Genomic DNA, 24820 nt, shown 5'->3' on the forward strand with positions numbered 1-24820 from the left:
GGACTTTTTTTGTTAATAAAATAATGGGGTGAGTGTGGCCCATCCTGATATGAGGACAAACCCTTGCCCCTAAGCATCAACAGTATTTCTACTCTCCTGGGGACTAGAAGATCCCTCCCCAGAGGCAAGAGAGAGGGCATTTGATTCTTTTGGGTGTTGTTTTTACATATAGCCCAGGAGAGTGGGGCTAAATCCCAATATCCTTACACTCTTTGTGTTTAGGTAGGCTGCCACCTTCAGAAAACTACCATACCCAGACAATTTGGGAAACTATACATGGAGTCCAGTGTGGTATGCTTCACATGGATACCATGAACTTCCTACCCACTTAACCCTGAAAACCTCAAACTTTGCCTAAAATCACACATTTTCCTTGCATTTCCGTGATAGAAAGCTCCAAAATAAGTAGTAATTCCCAGCAATGCTAACCCTCAGCATTACCCCACTTATATCAATAAAAATGCTATTTTACTTGTGTGCCTGGGCCTGGTACACACAACAGGAACAAATCAAACCAAGGTCAATAGGAGCTCTTGCAAGGGGACTTACATTGAGCTCAGTTTGATCAATTTATGTTACTTTAGTGCCTTTTGTGTGGTGTTTAGGCCCAACCACATTAGTGGGGTACCATTCTTATTGGGGGACATGTTGCAACTCACAGTAGTAGGACATTTGTAGCTCCCTGCAGATTCCAGAACTTTCCAATGCAGAAATGGAATGGAAAAATGTTTTTTGCCAAGGTTTCAGGCGTACAGGAGATTCTGGGTAAACAAAACCTGGTGAGAGCTATGCAAGTCACCCTCCTTGGATTCCCCCAGGTGTCTAGTTTTTAAAAATGTACAGGTTTGCTAGGTTTCCCTGGTGCCAACTGAGCTAGGGCCCAAATCTACAGCTACCCAATTTGCAAAAAAGGGTCAGTTTTGAGTGGAAAAATGTGATGTATCAAAGTTGTGTTTTGGGCCATTTCCTGTTCTGGACACTAGGCCTATCTATAGGCCTAGGCAGTGAAATCCGCTCCGTTCTCAGAGTTTGAAGAGTTTTCTGCACTCACATGGAGTGCAGAAAACACCGCTCTGCATAGTACAGGGACGTTTTTTCCCCGCTCGTGCTCGCGAACAGTAAGTTGGCTAGCGTGAGCTGCCACACGGGTACAATTTCTACCTAAGCAGCAGGAAGATCACTACAAAAGGCAGTTCACACTGCACTCCGCCACTTGTGGAACTCCGCCCAGACATGCCCATCTACACAAGTGAAGAAGAGCCATGTGAGTCACTCCACCCTAATTTACCCCTACATCTAGTATTGCACACGTTTACTATTTTTCCCTAGGTGCCAGCTGAGCTAGGACCCAAAATCCACAGCCACCCACTTTGCAGAAAAGGGTTTCCTGCCATGGGTACCAGGCCTACCCATTCAAGTGAGGTACCATTTTTATTGGAAGGCATATGGGAGCATGGAATAGTAGAATATTTGTTTTCACTGCATTTATGCCTTCCAATTGGGAATTTAATTGCGGATGAAGAACTCATGTCCCACCAGGAATTTACCCAGACCCACAGGTTGCCAGGTTCCTTCTTTACAACACATGCTAATATATCCTGATATGTCCATAAACACTGGGCACCAGCTGGGATAGAACCAGACACATACTTCCTCATTCAGGTAGTAAACAAAATGTGTACCGGCAGGCACTTGGACGAATGGCTGTACAACGGCCGAAGAGTAAACTTGCACGTCTCACTGACACCCTTCAGGACCAGGTGGAAGGAGGACCTTGGTCATGGCCTGCATGATGAAGAATGTTGTTATCTAATGAAATATCCCAACAAGATATCCCATAATTCCCGGTTCAAATGTATTCAGTTCTCCCGACTACATAAAACTTACTTCATGTCTCAGAAACTGCACAAAATATTCCCCACAGAACTCCTCCGACTGTCCCAGATGCAACACAGGCTCAGCGGACCTACTTCAAATGCTATGTTCTTGCCCTTCCCTGAAAGCCTCCTGGGCTAATGTCCGTTTGGCCCTGGTAGACCTGGCAGGAGTCCCCATTGGAACACAGTGGAGCACTATCTCCTGGGCCTATACCCGGGACTTAAGCATTCCAAAACCCTAGCATGCTTCATAGACCTGGTCCTCCTACTGGCTAAGTGACAGACTAACAGGAGCTGGAGCTGGAGATCCCCTGGGTCCCCATACATTGGGGTACGGCTGAGAGCCTTGCGCTGCAAAGGGAGGAATATTGTGGGCTTTGGAGGCGACCCATTGCCTTGACATTGTGCACCCTAGGAAATTGTTCAAATCCCAGACCACCCACAAATAGAGACCTGGTGGTGTGGACTGGGACTCCCGCTGGTGGAAACTCTAAATACCCCACTGGCATTTCATTGTGTTTGTCATCCGGGCACTGGGTCAGCTTTCAGTTTTCATGTGGGCACTCACGCAACCTAACCTGGATTAATGGGATTCGCCTTCTGCCCTCCCTCCCCTCCCAGAATACAACTGCAATATCTGTATACTATCACTTCACACATGGCATTATATAAGTTGAAGGTAGGGTCAGGGGTCTGGTATTGTTATTTATTGGTAAAGCATTCCTTCAGAAATTATGTCTTTCAAGGATTTCATTTATGCCGGTAATTAAATCACATTCCCAGATATGTGATGATTAACATATAGTTTGATATGCAGACCCTACTGCTTATATTTATTTATCCATAAAATCTACATTAATATAACTGTTTCCGGCTGTACTTTAACTCTTTCCAAATATGACAAAACTCAATAAACTTTGTTAAAAAAGTAATAAATTATGTCTTCCAGTGTGTAAGAAAGAAAACATTTTTAAAAATACCCTTTAAATCATATGTAGGTATGGTGACATAAAAATTCAGAGATGTACAAACAACCACGGCTCCTAAATTCCTTATGTTGCGCCTATTTCAGAAATATGCAGGTTTCCTTGGCACCCATTTTTCCCTTTACATATTTCACCATATGGGTTAGTACACAATGAACAACCATTGTACAGTGCAGCTCAGATGTTGGCACTGGGCACTTTGGGTTCTTGGACAACCTACAACCCCTATATATCCTCCTAAATAGAAGATTCCAACAGAAGTAACGGTATATTCATTTTGTAAATTGGCCATCGTGGCAAAAATTTACAGATGAAAAGGTAGTCACAAATAGGTTTTTTCCTACTCATTTTCCATATTTCTTATTTCAACAGTTAGTTTCTTTGGGAAAACCTTGAGGGATCTACACATGTGACTTTTTGCTGAATTCAGAATTTTGACTACTTTTAGAAATCTGTAGCTTCCCTGGATCACCCATTAGGTTCACCCTTGAATCCACCACAAACTAAAAATAGGTTTAGAGCACAAAAAATAGGTAAAACGGGTTCTTTAAAAAACGCCGAAACTGTTGGGAAAAACACAAAGAAAACTAAAAAATCAACAAACATGAAACTTTCAATAAACAACACATTATCTACTAAATCAGTAAAGGCGAGGCCGTTTTAAGATGTTCAGTACTTGGATTTGTGGCCCTGCGCAAACACCATAAGAAGTGGTAATTCTTTTTTGATTTCATTGTTCATTGTGGATGCACGTTTATACATATTTTTCACAGCCGTTAGAGGTTTTTTTTCTATAAAGAACTAGTCAAATTGAGCCTCTGGTCTTGAATGACAATTTAGCTGGAAAGTTAAAACCTTTTTGCATTGGAGTTCCTTATGGATTAAAAAATGAGCTAGGGCTAAGAAGACTGCTCAGATTTCTAGACAGGAAACAGGTCTGTGAAAAGGTTATTTGGAAACAGTAGGAGATACATACTGAATGTACATTATTCAGTATATCACTCATGCAGACTTTGAGACATTGGGTGGTTGGTTGATTGAGTTGCAACCCTGCTCAGTCAACAGCCATAATCCCTGTCAAGGTAAACCTCAAAAGTCACTAAATTAATCTGTGCTTAACCCACTGGTTGTTTGGCACAAAAGCATTCAGGTATAACTTAGAGGCCAGGTGTAAAGTATTTGTGCAATACAAACAGTAATAAAGGGCAAACACAACAAAATTTAAAATTGCGCAACAATTTAGAAAAGTAGAGTAAAATGTAATACATTATTTTATACCAAAACAACAAAATTTCAATCAGTTGAACACGAGCTATCAATTAAAAAAAATTAAGGTTAAAAATAGTGCCTCAATGATCAAAGAGCCAACCATGGACATCCAGTCGCGGAAGACCCGGTCAAAGTGGAAAAATATGGCTGACTGCGATGGAGTGCGAGTTGGATACAAAAAGTGGATTGGAACCGGTCAGCGCATACCTTCAGATTTGGAAGAAATTTTGACAAAAATACTCTGAGACAGTAGACGGTCAGAGAGGCAGGCGCTGAAGGTGGTGTTTGAGGCGGAGGTGTTTTCATAGGGGAGCTGCTGGATGATGTCACAGTGAAGTATTCCGCATTTGGACTTAGTCTCTTTTTTTGGAACTGGAAAATCTCTAGCTGCAGGCATTAGCCAATGAGAGTTCTACAAGGCCAGATAGCCCTTTGGTGAAGGACCGCTGAGTGGGGTTTGTTGCTGTGGAGAAGAACATAGCAGGAGCTGCTGCAACGTCAGGCTATCCTGAGGTGCTCATGAGCAAGACAAACTACAGACATAATAATTATTACCCCAAAACACAAACAAAACTAAAAAATCAATAAACATGACACTTTCAATTACCAATACATTATCTACTATATCAACGAAGACGAGGCCGTTTTAAGATGTTCAGTGGTGGCGTGACTTGGCGCCCGTTGGTGATGCCCTTGACTAATTTGCATACAGCCAGGTTCTGAAACTGGGATGGTGCAGTGAGCTAAAAAACGGTGTTGGATCTAGCCCTGATCTCTTGACTGGGTGAGAGCTTTCTGCTTAATTCAGAGACTCTGTCCCTCACCACCCCTTGTTGTAAATACGTTGGTGATGGCGGCATCTGCGTGAGGCTCCGAGAGGCTCCGGGGGATATTATTGTCTCATACGTCTCTTCCTGCCGGGAAACGGTATTCACGCATCGGAACGACTCCAGTTGCCTTTCCACTGAGCATGGACCTTCCGCCTGCACATTTGGTGATGTATCCTGACAAAATGCGCTGCGAACAGATCGCCGGCGGCGCGGCCGCCATTTTAGAGGCTGCTGCCGAGTGCGCATTTTCATCATAACAGCGGCGCTCTGAGTCTTTGGCGTGCTGCAGGAACACCTATTGCTCACACGGGACTTGGAAGCTCTTTTGTGATACATTGCTGCAATATTTGGTCACTTATGCAATGCGGTGAGTTTTTTTCTCAGTTCAGCCGCCATTTTATGCCCTGCAGAGCTTGTCTCCTCTCACTATTACATTAATGAATTTCCGAATGCCGTAGCTTGCTCCTGCACGGACTTTGCGTCATCTCATGAAAATTAGCTCCCATATTGTTTCTTTTGAGCCCTGAAATTTTGTTTTTGCCCTCTTGTTGCAGCAGACTACTGTGCTGGACACTTCGTTATAATTGATTCACCTGCCTCACCTTTGCCTCAGCCTGCTTGCTTTCTGCCACCCGGTTGTTCTCCTATTTACCATTCACGCCTTCATTGACGCTTGCTGGTCTGGTTCTGCTGGTGAGGTCGGGATGTTCATCAGTTGTGAACCCATATAGGGTGTTTTTTTCTTTTTTCTTAGCGTTTTTCTGGATTAAGTTTTGTCACCTTCAACAGTGCCTTTCTGGACTATTTCCTTTTCTTCAACTTCATGCTTTTGTACACCCGTTTGTGTTGAAGTCTTTTTGTTAAGCGGACATTGCGCACTTTGTGGGTTGTCACAGTTCCCTATATCTTATATGGGACGACTTAAAACTATGTCACGCATGCACTCCAAAACCACGACGAAGGTGGCTTATGTGAAAAACTCTAAAGTGTTTTCGGCCTTATCTAAACTAGAGGATTCTCTCACTTTGTCTGGCTCTGATACTACCATTGATCCTTCCCAGTCAGCATCGGGGAAAACTAACATTAAGAGACTGAAAAAAGATCCTCCCTCACCTCTCAAGTCATCTCCACCTGTCTCAATGGAGCTCTTGCTGGAAGAGATAAGGGGCCAGATGTAGGTGGCCATTTACCGGCAGGTTACGGCCGTTTTCGGCCTTACCGACCGGCAAATGAGTTTTTGGGATGTAGGGGTCCAATTTTACCGAATCTGTAAATTTACAGAATCAGTAAATTTACCGATTAGGTAAAATACCGAATCGGTATTTTTACCGATTCGGTATCTTCTAGATGTAGGTGGGACTCTTCTGAGTCCCAAAGGCATTTTAGATTCGGTATTTTACCACCCAATCCAATTGGGTGGTAAAATACCGAATCCAGGTGTGCATGCACATGTGTGCATGCACACCTATGCCATGTGACAGACAGACATGCCATTAGGGCATGTCTGTGTGCCACATGGCACACATGCCTGTATTTGGGGTGCTAGAGGGTGTCAAAGTGACACCCCCTGCACCCTTGCTGGAATCGGTATTTACTGAATCGGTAAATACCGATTCGTTAATGCCCATTGATTCCTATGGGCTTCAATGCCCATAGTAATCAATGGGCAATACCGAATCGGTATTTACAGAATCGGTAAATACCGAATCTTAACGATTCGGTATTTACCGATTCTGTAATACCTACATCCCCCCCCCTTCTATTTTACCACTTCTTAAATACCGAATCGGTAAAATCCGATATTTAAGAAGTGGTAAATAAAATTACCTACTTCTAGGTCAAGATCCTTTTGTCCTTTTCTGGAGGAAATCGGGACTCTCCGTCCTTTCATGGAGGAAACCAATGTCAAGCTTCAGGCTCTTATGGACAATTGGTCACAAATTGAAACCAGAGTCTCTTCAGTTGAGCAGTCTGTTGCCTCATTTCAGGAAACCCATTCTGCGGTTTCCCACTTAACCTCACAGGTTGGTGCCCTCCAGAAGCAGGTGGAGGAGTTGGAAAATAGAAACCGACGGAACAATCTTCGCATTTACGGATTGGTTGAAGGTCTTGAGGGTTTGGATGCAGTCAATTTTTTTCGGTCTTTCCTTTCCAAGCTGCTTCACTTACCAGAGGGTACGGCCCTCAACATTCAACGCGCTCATCATTTGGGTCGCCTACCTACATCTACTTCCATGTCACAGCGACCAAAAGGTGTCATTCTCTACTTTCTGGAATATACTGACCTCCTGAAGGTGCTTGCAGCTGCCAAGGCTTCACCAAAATTAGCATGGTCTGGATCCCCCTTGTTCTTTGCTCAGGATTATGCAAGGGTGACTGCCAATCGACGTAAGGCCTTCTTAGGCATGAGAGATGTCCTTCGTTCCATGGGTGCCAGATATGGATTATACCATCCTTGCTTGTTCAAAGTCACCTACAATAATAAGACGATCACCTATGAAGATCCAGTGCGTTTACAAAGTTTTATCAATACTCACAAGACTACCGCCATGGATTCTTCTGGACCTTCTACTTCTCATCCTGGCTGAACAGCTGCCCTATTTGATCTTGTTCTTCTGATGTTCTTGTATAGGGCGCATTTTTGCCTTGCTATTTTGTTTTGTTCCCTTGCCTAATTAAGATGTTATTCACTATTGTCTATGTTTTTGTATCATTTTTGTTTGTCTAATGAATCCTTGTTCTTCTTCCTCATCTCTGCAGGAACTTTTCCCCGTTTGATGATGTCTCCCTAGTTCCCCACCTAGCCGACCTAGGATGTGTTGCCTCACCTATGTGGTTCCATCCCTCCCCAGCTCCTTCTCATTCTCTTCTTTTATGTCTTCTCCTCTTGTAGGTATGTTTTCCCCTTATTTCCCTTTGTTCTTTTGCTCCCCTTTTGCCTTACCTTTCCTCCTGTATTTCAGTTTCCTTGTTAATGCAGTCGTTATAACTTCTTTTTTTCCAGGTGCAGTTTTCTCCTCCTTTTCTCTTTTCTTTCATCAGTCCTCTTGAGCTCCTCTTCAATTTCTCCCTTGTTCTTTCTTCTTGCACGTTTTTTAATTTTCACAAACTTCTTTTTTCTCTCTCCTTTCTCACTCTATATTGCTTCTCTATCTCCTTTTCCTTCATTCTTAATCATGGGTCTTTCTTCTATTTTTACGCATGATTTTTATGCATACTGTTTTCTTTCTGTTCTTCTTATCCTTATCTTCCTTCTTATACTTTTCATTATTTAGCTCTTTGCTCTTGATTTCTTCGCATTTATGGATTTCTATATTGCTTTCATTTGTAGCAAATTTATTGCATTATTGTACAAATTATGTCCTTGAATATAACTTCCTAGAATGTCAAGGGTATTAATTCCCCAATTAAGCGTCAACGTATTTTATCTCACATGGCTAAATTGATTGTTGACATTGCGTTCCTTCAGGAAACTCACCTTTCTGACACAGAATCTGCTAAGCTTAAAAGAGGTTGGGTGGGAGAAGTGTGTTATTCACAAGGTGATGGTAAATGCAATGGTGTTGCAATTCTATGTCACAGGTCTCTCCCTTTCACAGTCATCTCCCAAGAATCTGATACTAATGGTAGATGGACGCATGTAAGACTATCGCTTAGAGGTGTTCCAATCTCACTTCTTAATGTCTATGGTCCCACCAATGGTGAACCCCTTTTTTGGGCTGAGTTCTCTCCACATATTACCCAATTCATGGATGGTAATTTCATCCTTGCGGGGGACTGTAATCAACTTCTTGATTCGTTTCTGGATTGAAAATCTGACGCCATCTATGTCCCCACTAAATCACATAAACTTTTTACCCAAGCTATATTCCAACATAAGCTTGTTGACGACTGGCGTTTATGTAACCCAACTGTGCAGGAATTTACTTTTTATTCACCTTGTCACCACTCCCAATCACGGATTGACTACATTTTTGTTTCCCATGATCTTGACCAAATGCTCACTGCAGCGGAAATTGGTCCATTTTTGCATTCGGATCATGCCCCTGTAATAGTTAGCCTTGATGTGATTCCTAAAGTTGATGGGCTTTGGAGATGGCGTTTTAATAATGCCCTCCTATAGGATCCCCAGTTTTCCACTTCCTTCACTGTCTTTTTTGATGAATTTTTTCAATTTAATGATGTCCCGCCTACTTCAAAACACACTGTCTGGGATGCTTTCAAATCAGCTGCACGCGACTTCATTATTAGTTATGTCGCAAAGAAGCACAAGATTGCCTGCCAATTTACTAAAACCCTCCTTCTTGACATTAAGTGATTGGAACACGCCTATTTAACATCACACTCCACAGATAGTCTGATAGCTCTGGTTGCTGCTAAGCTTAAATTTAATGAAAAATCTACTGAAGATGCTTCCTTGTATTTACTCAAGTCAAGTGCCAAGTTCTATGGCGGTAGGAATAAAGCTGGGAAACTCCTTGCAAATTACCTGAAGGTCAAGCACAACAAGATGACCATTGAATCTATTTTTGACACTAATGCACACTTACAACATAAAGATGCCGACATCCTTGCTACATTTTCCCGCTTCTACGAAACCTTATACACCTCTGACACCCAACCCTCTCCTCATTCTCTCAAACATTTCTTCTCAACTATTCAATCACCTGCACATTTCCCTCTTGATCTTTCCTCTTTGGAGACTGACATCTCACAGGCAGAATTGCTTACAGCACTTCAGCGTCTTAAACTCAACAAAGCCCCTCGTCCAGACGGTTTTACAGTTGAGTTTTACCTTCATTTCTCCAAATTATTGATTCCAAAGCTCCATTCCCTTCTCTATTCTTTTGCTGAATTAGGTGCCTCCTCAGGGACCTTTTCAGACGCACACATTTGTTTAATACCCAAAACTGGAAAGGATATGCAATATTGCAAAAACTACAGACCCATCTCCATTGTTAATATCGATTATAAAATCTTTGCCAAATCATTAGCGATAAGGTTGGATCATTTGCTTCCTGACCTCTTAGGAGAAGAACAATCTGGCTATGTTAAAGGCCGTTACATTACTGACAATACCAGGCTTTCATTTAACATTTTATCAAAATCATCTCACCTCCAACATTCCCTTGCGGCGATAGCCCTGGACGCTGAGAAAGCATTTGACAGGGTCGAATGGCCTTATCTCTTTCATACTCTCAGATGGTTTGGGTTTGGTCCCAAATTAATTTCCCTAATCTCAATATTGTACTCTCCCCCACGAGCTGCAGTCTATGCTAATGGTCAAATATCCTCTTACTTTGACCTTGGTAGAGGTGTCCGCCAAGGATGCCCCCTGTCACCTTTTCTTTTCAACCTTGCTTTAGAACCTTTCTTGTCCAGACTACGCCAAAACCCCGACATTCATGGCTTTCAGACCATGGAATCCTCCATCAAACTTGCTGCCTACGCAAATGATATTTTACTCTTTGTCTCGAATCCCACGGTCTCCATTCCAGCTTTCTTGGAGGAAGTACGGACTTATTCCTCAATTTCTGGTTACAAACTTAACAATGATAAATGCGAGATCCTTCCCTTGACAAAATTCACCTTCAAACCTGACTTTAAAGCCTTCAATTTTACCTGGAGCCCTTCCCATATTAAATATTTAGGACTGCATATTACCCCTTCCATACCTGACACTGTTTCCCTCTGCCTTACTAAATGTATTCAGAAATTATCCGACCTCACAGCTAAGTGGCATCCTCTTTACCTATCTTGGTGAGGTCGTTTAGATACTATTAAGATGATGTTATCCCCCATTGTTCTATATACCCTCTCCAATATTCCCATCTCTATCCCAGCCAAATTCTTTAAGAAAATGAATTCAGTCTTGTCCTCCTTTTTATGGCATAACAAGAAACCCAGAATGTCACTTGCCAGACTCATTCGCCCCGTTTCTAAAGGAGGAATCAATTTTCCAGATTTCCCGGCTTACCACAAGGCTTTTTTACTGCGTCAAGCTTCCTTTTGGTTACAGGACCCTGACTCCCCTTGCCCTTTGTGGACCAAGGTTGAACGCCTTTTTCTTTCCCCCTTCTCCATTGCTGAATATATCTCTTTATCACGCAAGCCCTCCTCAATTCCTACTCTTATCCATAAATTCACTGTCAAACTCCTCTTATCCTCTAATCCTCCCCCTCCTGCGACTATTGCTGATTTCCTTTCTTCCACTATTTGGCACAATAAACACCTTTTAATCCGAGGTAAACCCTTTTACTGGAAGTCTTGGAGATCCAAAGGTTTGCTTTGGATATCGCAGCTATTCTCGCAATCTACCTTGTTGTCTTTCCATACCCTTTGTTCCACTTTTGCTTTGCCCCTCTCCTTCGCTCCCAAATATCTCCTCCTTAAAACAACTGTCATGGACACCTATGCGAGACTCTCCAGGGCGACACCTTCTCCCATTCCACCTGATCCTACTCTTCTACTGCACTCTACCCTACAAACCCTTCCTAAAGCTTCTTTTATTTACAGGCACCTTCATGCACATACACTTCCCAGACTAAAGTCCAAGGTGGAGGGAGATTGGGAAAAAGATTTCTCCACATCATGGCCAATATCTCTTTGGGACAAGATTTGGACGAAGGTTCGTAAAACCTCTAGGGCAGCATCCCTGACGCAATCTATATTTTTCATATATAATCGACTGCTTCAGACTCCTTCTATCCTTCACAAGCGATTCCCTGCCACCCCAGATATATGCTGGTCTTGCTCCTCACCCAATGCCACTTTGTTTCACATGTTGTTCCTCTGCAAGAATGTGCATGTCTTTTGGTTACAAGTTTGGGCACAAATTAATGTTATTTTTCATACTTGCATTCCCTTTTCTCCCACCCATATCTTTTTGAGTAGTCTTTCTCCTTGTTGGGACAAGACTGATCTCTATGTTCGTATTGTTGACCTATTATTGGCTGTTGCATTTCAACAAATTACTATTAATTGGAAGTCTTCCTCTACCATTACTTTCAAAGCATGGTCGTATAGTGTTTGCCATAATCATAGGATTGACACTGCTTTTGTTTTTCCTGCCCAGATGGCAGCTAAACGTGCAGATGTATATCTTCCTGTTACGCTGTATTTAGATAATTGTACAGTTCATTCCTTTTGCCCATGTCCTGCTCAGCAGGAGGTATCCAAACCCCCTTGATGCCCTTTATTCATTCCCCATTCTTCGTTACAATTTTTAATTGCATAACCTCAATTGCATTTGCTTTTGCTGTATCATTATTGTACCCTTTCATTTTACCCTCTAATACCCATGATAAGTTTATTATTGTTTTTTTAACTTTACAATGTATTCTGAATATTCTTCCTATGATTTCCCTTCCCTCCCTTTCCCCCTGCTTTCTCCCATAATTCTTTCACTGAATTATGTATCCTTACCTTATACTTTGATTGACTAATAAACTTAATTGAACTTAAAAAAAAAGATGTTCAGTGTTGATTAGAGGAGGCTAGCACTTGAATTTGTGGCCCTGCGCAAACACCATAAGAACTGGTGATTTTTTGTTTTCATTGTTCATTGTAGATGCCCATGTATCCATATTTTTCACAGCCATAAGAGTTTTGCGCTGCAGGGACGATTGTTTATGTGCAGGAAGGGACATCTTCCTTCACATATACAACCAATAATGGTGATTTACTCTTTCCATGTGTGCTGCAGAATGGAGCGCACTTGAAAAGACCACAAAACGAGGAGAAATTAATAATTCCTCCTCAGATCACCATTCTAGTGCCTGTTATTCCATTACTTTAGTTTCTGGCACTGCCTTAGCCTTGTAAATCTGGGGCAGCTTCAAAAAGCAATCGGTGTTGATGTGTCCCCTTTGCCGCAGAGAACTGCGACGGAAAGAGGCATATTTACAAGTTGGCCTTAGGACACACAAAATGGCTTAGTGCTACCTTACATATGGAAAATGGCGCTACGACATAATAGCATCAAAGAAAGTGATGCTCCGGTGGAGATAGGGGCTTGTAAATATGCCGCAGAGTTTCAAGGCTGTATATGAGAAATTAGGTCTTCTCGACATCTCACAAACAACTTTTAAGTATCTCTGTCATGGATTAGGTAATATTTTGTAAATATATGGTGTTCCTTACTCCTGGATCGGATCACAGTTCGGGAAGATACACGTCGATACTGAGGCATCTTAAATGCTCCTGCTCTTTTAAGGTTTTCGACATGCCTTTTTCAGGTTTTGAAAGAAGACAAAGAACTTGCTCACTGATTGGAAGACATACCAGCAAGCACAGAGTGTGTTCACAAAGGCTGAGAGGCACAGAGAGACATAGCCAAGCCAACCCTGTGGGACCACACCAGCCTATATCATTGTTTGACTTTTCCACACAAATGCTTTTAACCTCAGGCAAGTTCAGAAGGTCAAGAAACTGTGTGTTCTGCTCTTGGTCAATTTTAATTCACCTCCTAAAAAATAAAAAGTACAACAGCCTGCAGCTAAAGAGCAAGAGCAGTTCAGCACTATGAAAAATGTATGGAACAGAACTCTTTGTTTTTTTACATATAGAAACTTATATAAAACTGATTTGTTTCAGTCACACAAAAATTGAAGTGGGATAAAAATTAGAATACGGTAAACCAACTACATATAAAAGCATGATGTTTTCATACATCACATTGTTAGAATTTTAGCACTTTAGCAAGTAGCCCTATATTAATGCAATTGGAAAATAACCTTCGTTTATATAGATCTGGGATTTGTAAAGGAAATTTTTTTTGAACAAGTTTCTCTTCTTTAATAAAAATGATGACATTTTATACTGCATTTAGCCTACAGAAGTGGCAGATGGAAATATATTTAATATACATTTTTAGAAATATAACAAAGTTAATTAAAAAGTTAAACATGCACACATAATAATTTATATATATATGTATATATATATATATATCAATCCGCAAAAGTTGCTTAAACGGAGAAGTCCGACAAAGGTTCATATAGCTTCACTGATTTATTCAAGGCTGCAGCGTAGGTGGTAACATGAGCACAGAACAAAAAGATAAAGCCGACGCGTTTCGGGCCCCTGCCCTTTGTCATAGGCTTGGTGAGAACTGGCATATAGGACAAGCGGTGCATCTAATTATATTGAGTTCCCCGCCCCGGTGAGCGTTGCCGCTCGCATGGCTTCTTGGTCCTCGTAGTGCAACCATAATATCGCTCAAGTGAGCTGTCATGTTTGCCAGCCAGTAACTCATAGTTCATGCCACAGTGGGTTTCTCTGCCATTCACCATCCCAAACGTCCGCACCTCAGTGCCTTGAATACCAGCTCCTGTCCTGTCAGTGATGACTCCCATTTGGCGTCATCCAGGTCTGCTAAGAATGCAGGGATTTCATGGTGTCAGCTGCTGCTCTTTCGACGTGCAAGGCCAGTGAACAAGGGCAGTGGAGTGCCCGAAACGTGTTTGGCTGATGTTATTCACTGCCATCATGAAAACAGAGCCCTTGTGCAGTTCTCAAATAAAAGGTTTAGAACCCACCGTCGGCTTCGTCTTCATTTGGAGGCAACTTCTGTGTTCGGGTATATATATATATATATATTACCTACTGGCGGTCGCCAGTAGGTAGTTATAGTTAGGATTTTTTTCAATGTTAAATCTCAAAATTCTATTTGGAATAACTTTGGCACCGGTTGACGAATCTGCCTGAAGATTTCCTGAAAATGGCCTCGTCGAGCTCCGGTCCTTCCTTGAAAGTTTGGGGGGGATACGTCAAGCGGGGGCCGAGATAAAAGGGGGTCCCAAAACGCGTTTTCCCCATGTAAATTTCCATAGGGCGGTCGATTTTACTTTTAGCCCGAACGGCTGAATGGATTTCCACCAAACTTGGCAAAATTGAAGGGACTGGTAGCCCGATGTGCCTTTGCTATGTCTCAAGATATGTGCTGCAGTGGATTTTGAGTAATTTAGGTGCAAAAAAATATATATATCTATAGGCGCTCTCCGGTGCGGCACCGGAGTGCGCTCCCGGTGCGACACGCGACTTGCGCGCAGGAAGCTGATTGGCTCTTGGGTGTCTGTAAACATTCTAAACAGTCTGGAGCGGCCGCCATCTTGTGTCTCGGTAAAATCGAGACACAAGGGGTTTGAAAAAAAAAGGGGCAAATGACCATAAGGGGGAAGAGTAGACCCCCTCTGACCCCCTAGGTTTGATGTAGGGGCTAAAATAGGGTCCTGCGGGGCATTACATTTTTTATTTTTTTTTTCGTTTTGCGCGGGGGAAGCGCTTGGTACGCGCACCGGCGAAGCACGGGGAAAATCCAGGATCATATTTATGAAGGCCTTGCGCTGCCAGTTTTGCGCCTCCTGTGCGTCAATTTTTGTGACGCACCAGCGGTGTAAAAAAATGCGCATTGTTATGCAATATTTAAAAAGTGACGCATCTATCAAGATGCGTCACTTTTTAAATATAGTGCAACGAGGCACCTTTTTTTACACTGCTGGTGTGATGCGTCACTTTTCTGTGCGCACTCCTTATGACATTCCAGATGTGTCATATTTAATGTATGACGAATCATGTTGCAAGGAGTTACAGATACATCAGTTTTTCTGACATATCTGTAAACATAAAAGTGACGCGAGGCAGGCGCAAGATTTTGACGCAACAGCATCCTAAAAGTGACGCAGAGAAATCTTATAGATTTCAGTACGTCGTTATTACCAAGCTTTTTGCGGGGGAATGCCCCCTCTGCATACATTATACCTGACGCAGATATAATGTGGCGCAGAGTTTTAAAAAGTGACCCATGTACCTAGATGCGTCACTTTTTAAAAATAGCGTCAGGTATAATGCATGCAGAGGGGGTGTTCTCCCGCAAAAAGCTTTGTAATAGCGACGCAGTGAAATCTTTGAGATTTCACTGCGTCACTTTTAGGATGCTGTTGCGTCAAAATCTTGCGCCTGCTTTACAGCAGGTGTTAGACTGACGCAAGACCTTTCACATGGTGCTTTTTCCATGTGAAAGGACACATTACTGGAGTTGCGTCACTTTTGTGACGCACTCCAGCAATGCGTTACTTGGAATGTCATAAGGAGTGCGCACAGAAAAGTGACGCATCGCACCAGTGGTGTAAAAAAATGTGCCTCGTTGCGTTATATTTAAAAAGTGACGTATCTAGGTAGATGGGTCACTTTTTAAAATCAAGCGCCACATTATATCTGCGTGAGGTATAATGCATGCAGAGGGGGTGTTCCTCCGCAAAAAGCTTTGTAATAGCGACGCAGTGAAATGTTTGAGATTTCACTGCGTCACTTTTAGGATGCTGTTGCGTCCTTTAAATATAGTGCAACGAGGCACATTTTATTACACTGCTGGTGTGATGCGTCACTTTTCTGTGCGCACTCCTTATGACATTCCAGATGTGTCATATTTAATGTATGACGAATCATGTTGCAAGGAGTTACAGATACGTCAGTATTTCTGACATATCTGTAAACATGAAAGTGACGCGAGGCAGGCGCAAGATTTTGACGCAACAGCATCCTAAAAGTGGCGCAGAGAAATCTCATAGATTTCAGTACGTCGTTATTACCAAGCTTTTTGCGGGGGAATGCCCCCTCTGCATACATTATACCTGATGCAGATATAATGTGGCGCAGAGTTTTAAAAAGTGACCCATGTACCTAGATGCGTCACTTTTTAAAAATAGCGTCAGGTATAATGCATGCAGAGGGGGTGTTCCCCTGCAAAAAGCTTGGTAATAATGACGCAGTGCGTCACTTTTAGGATGCTGTTGCGCCAAAATCTTGCGCCTGCTTCACAGCAAACCTTTCACATGGTGCTTTTTCCATGTGAAAGGACACATTACTGGAGTTGCGTCACTTTTGTGACGCACTCCAGCAATGCGTTACTTTTGTGTTTACAGATACGTCAGAAATACTGACATATCTGTAACTCCTTGCAAATTGATTAGTCATATATTAAATATGACATATCTGGAATGTCATAAGGAGTGCGTCCACAAAAGTGACGCATTGCTGTTTTCACGTAGCGATGCATCACTTTTCAGAAATGAGGCCTCCAGTTTATTCACTGTGTCATAACTTTCTTTTCTAACACTCACCTTCTTTCATTCCTCCTACTTCACTTCCTTTCACCTCTCATACCTTTCTGTTCTTTCTTACTCATTCTCCTTTCAATTATCATTGCACTATATTTCACTTACTCTTCATTTTTTTAAGAATATAGCTCTTTGATGAGAATTGGAGGTAGTTCTGAAAAGAACTTTTGGTTTTCTTCTTTTAACTGAACAGGAACAAAAACAGGGAATGGAAACTGCTCAACAGGAGCAAAAAGAAAACAAAAAAATTAGGGGTGGGAAGGGCAGCGATGGTTCTCCAATGCTCGAACCATGAGCAGGACACTTTGCTCCCCATAGGTGAGGAGTTGATTGCAGTATCTGCATTTGACGACCCCATGGTTAAATGCAGGTTGTATGTTTGCCACCTGCTTCTGCGATTGCTCTCTCCCAGAAGAAGTTGCTCCTCCGGTTGATGTAGAGGCCCCATCTCTGGGAACCTCTTGTGCCAGAGCCCTGACACTTTCCCGGGCAAAATTCTGGGGGTGCCTCCTCTCCACATGGCGAATCATGGTAAAGTTGCCAAAAGAGTACTTTTTTTGGGGGTTACCCCGTGACAGGACCTGTTTGCAGATCCTGCACTCCACTTTTGGTGCATTCACCTTTTTCTGGTCTGCTGGAAACTTAAAAAATTTCCAGATGAAATGCTCTTTGACCTTCGGCTGAGGAGGCTCTTCATCAATGAATTCAGGCTCATCTTCACTGCTGGATGGTCTGGCAGCCATGATTATCCAAGAAATATGCAAGAGCAAAAAGGCAGGTCTTTCAGTCACAAAAGTGAAAGAAGAAGTGAAGGAAATGGGTGGGGATTTCATTCATTGTAAAAAAAAACTGTTAGCAACCAATGAAAAGTGTTATTTTAGGGTCACATGACCCGACGCGTTTACGCTGCGCGCTCCGGAGCACTTCCGGTGCGTTTACGCAGCGCGATCGTAGGCGCTTCCGGGGCACAAACGTGGCGCGATCGTAGGCGCTTTTGCGTGCGTTTGCGCCGCGAACGTAGGCGCTTCCGAGGGCACTTACGTTGCGCGCCGAAGTGACGTCATCAAACTATTACAGAAATACATAATCATTTTCCTTATTAAAAAAAACTAATTTTATTTGTATGGTACGAAATGTTTTGCATTATTATTAACTTTTCATTCATATTTTTTTTCACGAACGACAGTTGCGCTCTGGGTGCGCTTTCAGATGAGCTCATGGAAAAGCTTACCGGAGAGCTTAGCTGAAAGCTTCCCAGAGCGCGCACCCAGAGCGCAAAAGAAAAAAATTATATAAAAAAAATGAATACTTTAAAAAAAACAGCAAATTGTAAAAAAAAAAAAGGTTAGAAACTCGATATACAAAGGAATTAGCATTTAAAAAACCTATGAAATTCACTCAAAAAACCATAGGTTTCACACCAGTTATAGTTAGGAATTAGCATTTAAAAAACCTATTAAATTCACTGAAAAAACCATAGGTTTCACACCAGTTATAGTTAGCTGGAAATTTTACTGATATAAAACCATTGAAATTCCCACGTTATAGTTAGATGGACTCACTATAACTTGCGCGTGCAATGCACTGCTGATGATGTCTTAATAAGCCAGTTAACCAATCAATTTTTTAAAACCATCCATTTAGACACTTATTTAAACATTTATTCTTCCATCAACTTTTACATATACATATATAAAATATATTTATTTTTCAGAAAGACACACATTCACTGGATGGTGTCATCAGTGATGTCATGAGTGATGTCACTGACCATGTCATGAGTGATGTAATATGTGATGTCATCAGCAGTGCATTGCACGCGCAAGTTATAGTGAGTCCATCTAACTATAACGTGGGAATTTCAATGGTTTTATATCAGTAAAATTTCCAGCTAACTATAACTGGTGTGAAACCTATGGTTTTTTCAGTGAATTTAATAGGTTTTTTAAATGCTAATTCCTAACTATAACTGGTGTGAAACCTATGGTTTTTTCAGTGAATATATATATATATATATATATATATATATATATATATATATATATGTATGTATGTATATATATATTCACAGAAAAAAAACATAGGTTATAGTCCATATATAGTTAGGAATTTGCATTTGATGTCATCAGTGATGTCACTGACCATGTCATGAATGATGTAATATGTGACATCATCAGCAGTGGATTGCGGGTGCGCGATATATAGTTAGCGCATCTAACTATATATGGAATTTCAATGGTTTTATGCGAGTAAAATAAGGTTTTGTAAATGCAAATTCCTAACTATATATGTTCTATAACCAATGGTTTTTTCATTGAATTTTCAAGGTTTTGTAAATGCAAATTCCTAACTATATATGGACTATAACCTATGGTTTTTTCTGTGAATTTCATTGGTTTTTTAAAAGCTAACATCTGTAGCTGTAAAATGTATTCTACTTTAAAACCCAAAATATATTTTAGATGTTTATTGATAATTTTAATTGAAATATTTTTTTTCTTCGCTTCTGGTAAGCGAACCGGGAAGCTTTCCGTTAGCTCATCTTGATGCCGCGATCTAGTACGCAAACCGGTAAACGTTACGTTAGCGGAACTGTGACGCGTCGCGGAAGCGCGACGTATCATTGTCGCGTAATGCGTCTTATGACGCGCCGCTTTAGCGCTCCCGAAAGTGCTCGGGACCGCGAACCGGAAACGATGCGGGACGCGGCGCGCACCGCGTAACGTGAGCGGAACAAGTCATGTGACTTGTTTATCAAAGTTTTCATTGGTTCATTTCACTTTTGGTTTCCAAATGATGTATGACTAGGTCATGTGACCTAAAAATAACACTTTTCATTGGTTCTGAACTTTTGCTTTTCCAAAATCACGTAAACCCCTTCTTCTTTCCTCACTCTGACTTTCATCTTGGTGAGAGAAAGACCATTTCCAATTTTGATTGCAATGGCTTCTATCTTTGCTTCAGCTGGTGGACCCCCACCACCACCTCAACCTCCTCATGACAAGAGAGGACCACCATCTCAATTCATCTCAAACAGAGAGGAGGAAGAAGACGACTTAGAAGAAGAGGACACTGATGAACCTGAATTTATTCAGGAGTTGCCCCGTGTTTCCGGAAGGAAAACAAGTTTCATTTGGCAATTTTTCTCAATTCCTCGAGGGGAGAAGAAGGTTAATGCCAAATATGCCACCTCCCTAATTTGCAAAAAAAGATTATCTCGAGGCACAGAGAAAAAGTATAGTATGGGCAACTATACTATGCATCGCCATATGGTCAGGTGGCATCCATTAAATTACAGCCGGGCAGAGTTAAGGGATCTGCAAGATAATCCCCCGACAACTCCTGTGGCCAAATCAACTTCTAATATAAATTTGACTGTAAGAGAGGCACAGGAAACTGTGCCAAACATACAGCCAAACTTCAAGCACATGAAGTTAACGTGCATACATTGTGGTGCTATGCTCTCATGTGGCAACATGAGCGTAAACTTAATAAACTTGGTGTTTGATAACCATAACTGCCCTAACCCACCCAAGCAGTAATTTTTTCTTTGCTCCTGTTGAGCCCTTTTCAATGCCTGTTTTTTTGTTGTTTCCCCTCCATGAAAAACACAAAAAAAACATAAAACTGTTCTAAAAATACAAAAAAAACAAAAAATGTTCTGAAAAAAAAATAAAATAAAATAAAACAACAAAAACATAAAAAAAAAGTTCTTTTCAGAACTACCTCCCCTCTCAAATAAAATTGCTAGAATGTTTAACACTCTAGCAAGCTCTATTTCTTTTGGTTCGCTTCAAGTTCGCTGCCCGGTTCGCGAACTTGAAGCGAACCAAAAAAATATTTTTTTTTAAAAAAGAAGAGTTAGTATAAGGGAAGTAAACAGAGAGTAATGTAAAAAGAAAGACAGCTATAGAGAGTAAATCAGAGATAGTGTTTAATAGATCTATTTATTAATTCAGGATGACGATAAGGTGTGATGTCTCGTGAGGTTTGTTTAAGGTGAGACCTACTCAGGGTTACAGATCAATTTTACACTTGTTGAAGAATACAGAGCAGATAAAGCATGTGAAGGCCTACCAATGAAGTAAATCATGTCCTCTTATTACATCATTCATGGCATGGTCAGTGACATCATCAGCAGTGCATTGCGGGTAAAAAGAGTAGAAAACATTTACCTTATAATTCTTGTTACCTTTTTTAAATATTTTTTCATACTTTCAATCTGTAAAAGAGAAAACAAACATTTCCAAAAATATTACTACATGTATTTAAAAATTACAAAAGAAAAGGGAAAAGGTTCAAGAAGAAACACTTTTTCAACAATTTTGACATTTACAGAAGCCTCTGCTTCTCTACGTCCCCTACACAATCCTAAAAATATATATTTTAAATAAACAGTATCTTCATGCTGATGAACTGAGACCTATTTTGGAACATGGTACTTCTTTTGCACTGCTGATGTCTCACAATAGTGATGCAATAGCAGCGCAAAAAAGATGTAAAGCCATCATAAAATTGTCTCTAATATTTTAAATGATAGTTTCAGGATGCAAATAAGATGTGTGCTTTGAAGAGCTTTCTTTGAGGTGAGGCCTATTCCTTTTTTTTAAAAAAACAGTACCCGGAAATACAGCACTATAAGCATTAAAATTGACACTTACAGAAGACTCAGTTTTTCCATATCTACCTCACATTTCTAAATGTATATCATAAGTACAAACAGAAGAACATTAATTATACATGTTATATGGTTTATTTTTGCTGTTCTCAGAATGTATCAAATTTCACTTAAATCAGTGACTTGAACGTATTCATCATGTAACAGCGGGGAAAAAAAACACAATCAAAATGACTGTGTTTAAAAAACCCATACAACCTAAGAAATCTGATTTCAAAACTCCTTAAAATTAACTTACTTTCAATGACGTCGAAGGATCTCCTATGAACAGCATTCACTCTGTTGTGCTATAAATATTTTCAGCCCGCCACTTTCTGAAAGAAAACCTCCATCGATACGAAAAATATGTTACATAGAAGAAAAGACTTCTCTCATTCTATCACATGTTTCCACTAGGCCAAATCATGTTGCCGCGATTCGCAACTCTTGTAATTCCAATCAAATCCCGACATTTTCTATTTTCGCAACTTTCAAAAAGAATACATTTAAGATTATTTTCACAATCCTGGACTACTAATATCTTACCCTTCTTTGTCACTCATGTTCTCCTTTTCCTATGACACTGATACTGCTTACTATGAAGCAGACTTACTTGCATCAGGTTTATATAGTTGGATTTTTAAATTGACATTATAATTAAAAGTTTTGGACCAATAATCTAGACAGCATTGCAGACTTACATTCCCTCTACTTCATGAACCTTTTGCAATTCTTCACAGGAAATCCCGAGATTCTTTCATTAAAATTTTGGTTTTAAAAACACCAGGTAAGAATTTTTAAGGTCAAACGGCAATTTTTTTTTGAAAGTTACAACGGAATCATTGCAGAATGACCAGCCGTTTCGAGACTTTAAATAAGCTGTATAATGTCCTGATGTTGTTGAAGGACCATCGTGATAGATAATTGCTACAGTTACAAAAGTCCTTCCTGATATTGAAAGCTGAGAAGCCACAAAATGTTTTATTAAAGTTGACAATTTTGATCCATCAGGCCTACATCGTTGAATCATTAAAATGACATACTGTCCATATCTACGTATAAATAATGTTGACATCATTTCAGATTTAGATTGGCTACACTCCATGTTGTGATCCGCTGCATTTACTAGCTTATTAAAGGAGACTGATTTACTGTCTGGCAAAGTTAAATATATAAATCTTTCTGAGTCTACACTAGTAGTACTTGATACCCTACAATTCTCGCAGTCATGCTGCCATTGATAAGAAAGCCCAAACAGGTGATCTACATCTACACCCTCATCTTGCAATACATCAAGCATATACATTAAAAACTCCTGACAATCTTGCTGATTATTTTCAGAGAAATCTGTTTGCCCTGAACATTCATCTAACAGATAACGAACTTCAGACACACTTTCTACTTTTGTTCGATCATTGCTACATTTCTCGAAAACAGAATTCAATAAACAGCATAAAATTTGTTCTGAATTCAACAGAATCTGTTCTTTTAAACTCTCTAGTGAAAAGAGAACATTAACCACTACATTTGCATAGCAGTTGACACCAGAACTGTTTTCAAATTGAAAACCGACAACATCTTCAACAGAATCCACTGTGTTTCTGCTAACAATTTTCGGTTCATTGACTTTTAGTCTTTTTGCAACAACCTCCCTACTATTACAGATATTTCTACGTTTGCGGCCTACCACACGTTTCTCAAACAAAGGATATTGAGGCAAATGTGGCGCATACTCTCTTCTTAACCACATTGTATTCCTTAACACAATCTAGATCCGCACAAATGTTTGTGACATCACAGTCAATCAAGTACAATCCTGATAAAGTTCTAACTCGTGACAATGCCACATATGCCATACCCTCCTTGAACACAGAACTGCCAATATTCACCAATGCACTGTCTACACTTAAACCTTGCGATTTATGAATTGTTACCGCATATGCCAAGCAAACAGGAAACTGTTTACGGCGAACATATAAGTCTTTAACAAGCAAAAACCTAGCAGAACAACGACCAATTAGCTGTACTTCCTCAATGCCATCAAATTTAATTTTTAAAAATTCTATTCCATCTCTATTTCTGTACTTCTCAAAATCAACAACATTACCCATTGATCCATTTACCAGACCTCTTTCAACATGTAAATTTCTTCTCAAAATGATTCGGCAATTTAAACACACATTCAAAGTCTTTTCAAAACCCGCTGTTTTAGATATAGTCTTCTCTAATGAATCCAATTTTGATTTCAAATTTTCTGACAAAATAATTGTTGATCCCATGTGCTCTATTTTGTCAATAGCTTCAAGTTTCACAATCTCTTGCTTTTCTAAATTCAACATTTTGTTGTTGAAGATGGCACATTCTGCAAGAGTTGGCATCAAACATATTCCGGATTTCTTCTCAGTAATTTTCTGAAAAATATTCTCAGCCACAATCTCTTGTTCGGGATATAAATTTGAAAGTAATCGTGCATTCAAAGCTTCTTTTCCATGCTCGGTCACTTTTCCAATTCTAATATCTTGTAGAATATTCTTGTAATCTTCATCTTTTGCCTGACGCATATTTTCATGCAGTTCAGCATAATTGAAGTTTAACCATATATTGACGTTGCCAATGCTCCCTAGGCACTTCCTGGTATCTTCATGCGTGAGTATTTTGAACACAGGTTCTCCTTTTACTGGTGTCAGCTGCAGAAGATCTCCGAAAACAATGATGTGTTTGCCACCAAATAACACATCATATTCAGTTTTAAGTACTTCTTGCATTCTCAAATGCACAAAGGCAAGCATGACATTGGAAACCATGCTTACTTCGTCAATGATAAGTAGTTTCATTTTCCTCAAGACTCTTGAAACTTCACAGCAAGCATCCCCAGATAACTTGTGATATTGTAATTTGTTGTCATGCTCCACCGGCAGCATCAGTAGACGATGCAAAGTAATACCTTTAATGTTATGTGCTGCAAGTCCAGTAGGAGCGGTGACAACACAAGACAGCGATGACTCAGTCCTTTCCTGCAGATAGCATGAAATTGCTTTAATGAGGAAACTTTTTCCAGTTCCCGCTTCTCCACACACATACA

The sequence above is a fragment of the Lissotriton vulgaris genome, chromosome 3_1, assembly GCF_964263255.1.
Source record: "Lissotriton vulgaris chromosome 3_1, aLisVul1.2, whole genome shotgun sequence".
NCBI classification, from domain to species: domain Eukaryota; kingdom Metazoa; phylum Chordata; class Amphibia; order Caudata; family Salamandridae; genus Lissotriton; species Lissotriton vulgaris.